The sequence below is a fragment of the Caloenas nicobarica genome, chromosome 18 (assembly GCF_036013445.1).
Source record: "Caloenas nicobarica isolate bCalNic1 chromosome 18, bCalNic1.hap1, whole genome shotgun sequence".
NCBI lineage: Eukaryota > Metazoa > Chordata > Aves > Columbiformes > Columbidae > Caloenas > Caloenas nicobarica.
The window spans coordinates 4952342-4958341 of record NC_088262.1 but is presented as its reverse complement, the minus strand read 5'-3'; the positions used below and the strand labels follow the sequence as shown (position 1 = coordinate 4958341).

Below are 6000 nucleotides of genomic sequence, written 5' to 3'. Positions count from 1 at the left end.
CGACTGCACCAGGCTTTGGCATCTGTAGTTTGGCACACTAATGAACATCAGTTTTGTAAAAAAATCTCACATGGGAACTGTTGCATCTCACGGCCTGGGATAACACAAGCTCTACAATGAATTACAGGAACAGGAAAGGTATTAAAACTAAGAGTTGTGCATCTTCTCCATTTAGCCAGTCCACTATGAATTCAGAACATAAGTATCTGTACACAGAGGCACAGAAGCGTGCCATCTCTGCCTCACACCTCGGATTTCCTTTCCAGACTCTGCAGTGGCTTAGATTTCTCGTTAGATTACCGGCTTGGTACGTTCGGGTGCTCGTTCCTGCCACGAGTTTCCTGTGCTTCTGGTACCCAGCGTGTGCAATCGCCTCACGGCTCCTGTGAGACTTCCAGTCAGTTGGTTACTCTACAGCAAAAGCAGCTTTTCGGAGTGAGATCTGCAGGTGTCACCCTCCTCTTGCAGAGGCACAGCCCTGGCAAAGGGACACCCCTTGTCCCTCACCTTCCCTTAACCGGGGCACCCGGCGCGGCCTGCTTTTGCCAAGGGGCTGGAGCCTTAGGCCACAGGCCGCTCTTGGGCTCTCTCCACACCCCCGCGCATTCCCTTAACCCCCGAGCCACTTCACTGCCCCTCAGCACGGTCTCTTCGACGACACCTCGGCAGCCGCAGGGTGATCACTGCTCCGCCGCCCGTCCCCTCGGGGCTGAGCCGCCGCTCCTCAGGGCGCCCAGCCCGCTCAAGCTCTCCACAGGGCCAGCCCCGACCTGCCGCCAGGGCGGATGCTCAGCTTCGCGCGCCACCCCGGCCAAGCCAATCACCGCGCGGCGTACGGGTGGCCGCGCGGGATCCCACCAACCAGACACGGGCTTCTTGAGGCCGCCCTGAAGCGCCACCGCGGGTCCCCAGCGTCGTGGCGTCCCGCTTGCCAGTGACCCTGATGGCGGCCCCGGCGGAGCGGGGGAAGGCCCGGCGGGCGAGAGGCTCCCCCGCCCAGATTGCCCGGCGCGGCTGGTGAGTACTGGCCGAGCGGCGGCGGGGCGCGGCCGGGCTCCGTCCCGTTGGGGAGCAGGGCCGGGCGGGCCCGCCGCTCTCTCAGCGGAGTCCCCGCCTCGGCCGGGGGACTGCCCGCCATGGCGGGGGAGGCCCGAGGTGGTCCCGCCGCGCTGCCCTCCCTCCGTCCCTCGGGCCGGGGATCCCGCGCAGCGCCGTTCCCCTCAGACACTCTCCGCTGGCGCCTCGCCAGAGCGTTACCTAGCGGCTTAGGAGGGAAAATAAATTAGGAAAAGACCCGAAAAAAAGGCGCTGCCACACGTGTTAGCGGCTCAGCGCACCCGGCGGGGCTTGTCCCCCAGCCCGCGACAGACTCCGCAGCCCCCGCCGGGCACCGGGGGGGCCAGGCCGGGCCCCCGGCAGCGCGGAGCAAACCCGGGACATCCAGCTTTGTACCCTGCAAGAAGGTTCATAGGGACGGTCCCAAATTCTGACAAAAACGCCTCAAGTGTATCCAGACCCCTTGCAAGCTTGGATGGCAGCCCCGGCTCGGCCCCTCCCGCTCCCACCCTGTCGCAGCCTCTTGATCAGCAGAAGTTCACGGCACTTCATTGCACCTCAGACGGCCGCTTGTTCCATTTCCAAAAGCCGTGGCCCATGTTCTTGGACTACATTACCGCTGTTTGTGTTCTGGGCGCTTTCTCCTGTCAGGATAACACAGGCCATTCTTGATAAGCAAAGGACTGAAAATCTCAGTTAAGGACCCCATTACATAACGCACAAGAAGTTTGTCTTAGATGGTACTATCTACCCAAAAGATAGCTGGAGAGGAACAGAAAACCTGCAGACAGGAGCAGATAGTGTTTTAGTTACACATTGAAGACGCACTGAGTTTCCACAGAAGGACATCTCATGCCACAAGACTTTCTTTAAGTTAGTCTTATCAGTCTTAAAAATTACCAACATAGCAGATGAGCCTAAGCACCCATCTGTCTTCCCGAGACAGCTACCAAATAGTACCTATTTTCACATTTTCTGTTAAAAGGAAACTGCAATGGTATGCTTGTCCAAAATCCTATTATTTCCCCCAGCAATTGTAGAATAAAGTTCCTAGTTGAACAGACGGCTCATACACAATGAGATACAATAGTACAGCAGTGCACGATCTCCATGAAACACTTTGGGTTCCTTAGAAATTCAAGTTTTATATGAACTGCTACTTAACAGCTGCTGTACTGCATCAACATTACAGGGCTTGCTCAAATATAGCAAAATTTGAATAACCTAGCAAGCAAACTAGATTTTTTCTAAGAAGCCTGCATAATGCAAACACATAAATAGCTACACTGTGCTGGTTTTATGCAATATATACTTTGTTTAGAATAGTGCTTCATATTTCTTGGTTGTCTTCTACTCAAGCACATCAAAACACTTCACATAATATTCTTCTTAACTGTGACCTTTTCAATAAACACATTACCAACATTTTTTATCTGATGAGAAGATTAAGCTATTAGCACTTTTAGCCTAGGTCACAAAACAAATCAATGTTGCTACTGCTAGTGGAACCAAGAAAACAAACCTCCTTCCTCTAATCTCCGTATTATAGCTCTAACTGTTTAAGTCTCTGGATCTTTGAGGCCACCCTGGTTTCCGTTGGAGTCTTACCCAAACTGGCTGCTGGAGGTCACACCAAACACTGCAGAGACCATCCTGCTCCAGGCAGAAAGGCAGCCCTGAGGGTGGTGGTGGGTTGTGAGGGTTTATATGCCCTGCAGCTGGGTGGGACTGGCCAGAAGCAGGGCCAGGGACTGTGGGGATTGACCAAAAGTTAAGTCCTTCTGCAGGGCTGGCCAAAAAGAGAGTCCTGGGAGGGCTTGGGCAGTGTTGTCCTGATGCCAGGCCTGCAGAGAGCAGGGTTTGCTGTGGGTTCGTTGGGCTTTTAACATCTATGATAATGTATGGGACAGTTTGTACACCAAATAGGGCACTTTGAATCTCTGTCCAGAATACTTTTGAATGAATAGTGGAGACGACAACTTCAGGAGCTGCAGAGAGCTCTTGTGTTTTCCTTTCACGGTACAGTGAGTCAGCTCATGGCCTTAGACACAGTTAATCATACAAATGTTCATCATGAAGCTTTTGAGAATACCAAAACACACAATCTACTGAACTGATCGGTGTCTTTTCCACATAAGGGCTGTGCTTTGCTTTGGATGGGTGTATAAGCTTGATCTTTTTAATGGTGTTCAGGTGCTAGGTCTGCTTGGGGGAACTCCCAGAAAACACCTTCCCATCAGCGTGACATCTGTTAAAGATCCCCAAATGGCAAACACTGGTGTAAGAGTGTTTTTGCCTAGATTTACTATAAACTACTATTCAGATAACACCCTTGTTTATAAACTGAAGGGGAAAAGCTTCGCTTTTATCTATGAGTCAGTGTACGTCAGCAAAAATTGATTTGCTAGAAGCTCCTATAAATAGCTGGCTTTTAAATTTTATTTTAGACCGTGGTCTTTTTGTGGTCTTCTAGCATTTTAGGATTTTTTTTTTTAGTGGAGGTAGTTATACAATCCTGATTACCATAATAACCAGTATAATGATGATAAATGACAACTATCACTTTTGCAGTTAATCCTGCCATACACTTGCTGTAAAATCTTTTAGTTGCCATTTAAAGCATCGTGCCACAAAACAGATGACGTCGCATCGCTGTGCAGAAGCTGGAAGCATGCTTCAAGCTTTCAGAATTCTGCCTTTTGTTGCATTTTTCACCTTGATCCACACTGAATATGTGCTGTGTCTTTCTGCATCAGGCCTAGAGATCCTAAAGCACAAAAGATAAAACAATCCTTCAGTTCTCAAACACTATTTATTTGTTAACCAAGAAATGAGAAATGAACATGGCAAAAATCTTTCAGATTTACTATACCTTAATTCGAAATAGTGTTAGCCCCTGCAAAAACAGTAAGTAGACTAAAGTAGTTTGATCCTTCTTTCCGTCATATTTGTCAATTACTTCTCAACTCACCAGAACAAAATTAAAACAAAAATAAATGTGTTCCTTCAGTTGTGTAGTATCTTGTTCTACCCATCTTATTCTTGAAGTAAATTGATGGTTCGACAAATGCGTCAGAGCAATTTCCTACTCCCCTTCTCCCTCCTTGTTGCTTAGCTTTCATTTTAAGCCACCATTGTCCTTTGAAATAAGTTTAGTGTACTAGTCCTGTGCTGAAGAAAGAAAGAAGGAATCAGAGATATTTTTAACTGGAAAACTCACAGCAAGTAAATTTTAAACAAAAAACTAATTTCACCCCCAAAAAGCACACTTGTCAGTTGGAAGACAAAGTTTTAAGTTCATTTCAAATTGAATCCTATTCCTGATTCAAGGTAGAATAGATATCTCTCTCTAATTCCTGTCATTAACAAGAGAAACGGGGCCTGTGTGAAATACACTCCAGATTCCTCACAGCTGTGCACAAATGAGATACTTGAGCACTGCTGAGTTGATAACACTTAGCACATACACAACACTCATTCAGAAGATCTCACTTACTTTACAGACACTAATAAGCTTACTTCACAGTTTCTCTCTGAAGCAGATATGCTTATCTCTATCTATAATCTAGTGTTTAATAACCCTAGGCAGAGAATGTTTAGCTGGCCTGAATTTTGACAGTTTTTCCACAAGCAGGTACTGAAGCCAAGCAGTGTGGCTGCCAGCTCCCTTGCTGTAATTATTCTGTGCTATCAGTGAGTCTCAAAGCAATTCACAGTGTCACTTGACGCACCTTTGGAAACCCAAGTATCAGCAAATGTGCCCATGTTGCAAATTAACAGGCAGACATCAGCTACTCGTGAGTAGGAACACCGTATGGTTCTGCTGATATCAAAACAATCAGCTCTAATCGAAGCCATTTTCCCCAAGGCAGCTGCTTTTTTTGTTATTATCTGTTCCCCCGTGTTTCTATTCTTGGTGACAGATCAGGCTTCTGTTCTTGAGGAATTCACTTTTGGCAGCAAGAAATGTCAGACTCCCCATCGTTTTTCACAGACTGATCTATGTTTGGAATTTTCAATAAATAACATGAAAGCATCAGTGATTGAACACTTTAGGGAAACAGTATTATTAGGTTGATTTATTTTTCTCCCTAAACACTTGCAGCTTCAGAAACACATTTTTCTTTCCAGGTGTCTATAGGTTGTGTAGTTACCTGATCTTTCTGTTTCACTAGTTGTTTTATAAGTTCTGTAGGTAATGTATCATGCTGTGTTGTTGCGTAATAAGTTTCATCACTGATACCTCATACTGATATTGCAAGGTTTGGTAAGTTGTTGTGCTTTGAAATCCTTAGATTTCAAAGGAGGATCTGAAGGCACAGTGTTTATTACCTATATAAATACGCTCACTACATAGGACAGTGTTATTCGAGAAATGATTAAGTATAGGTAAGTTTGAATGGACCCTTGTAAAGCTCTGCTTCTGCTTCTCAAAAGGATGTTTCAAACACTTGTTGATACTCAGATCAAGCTGCAAGACTTCCTCTGCCCTCATGGCACTTTCAAACAGAAACAAGTTTGAGGTGATGGGAATGTGTTTTTCAGATTTGAAAAGGTCTGGGTATCAGATACACACAGGAACCGCAGCACTGAACTCGTTCATTCTTATAGATACAAAATAAAGATATTCTAAATGTGCATTGCGGAACTCTCCACGTAGCTATGGGGTATCTATTGGCTGAATTTGGCATTCTGGATTTTCAGAAAGTTACCTTGCTGTTAGTGCTAAAAATAAATAAAAAAGGCCTAGTTCCCTCGTCATCTGGAGTTGTTTTTATGACTTCTGGCCTACTTAAAGGTCGTCAGATACATGCTCAGACCAGCAGCATTGCATTGTCAGAGAATGGATGTGTCGTTCAGCAAATGGAAGAATCATTACTGTAGCTGGACAAAGCATCTGGGAGATAAGAACAGCAGGACAAATAGCCATGGGTGACAGCATGC

General features: G+C 46.4%; 1 protein-coding gene across 3 annotated transcripts in view; it reads left to right on the top strand.

Moving 5' to 3' along the window:
- Nucleotides 1-907: 907 nt before the first annotated feature.
- The window catches only part of TMEM94 (transmembrane protein 94), a 46049-nt gene continuing 40956 nt past the window's right edge, over nt 908-6000 (top strand). For all 3 annotated transcript variants that reach the window (XM_065647907.1, XM_065647908.1, XM_065647906.1), the window contains exon 1: nt 908-1017. The gene's annotated coding sequence lies outside the window, so the exon portion shown is untranslated. The remainder of the gene's footprint in view (nt 1018-6000) is intronic.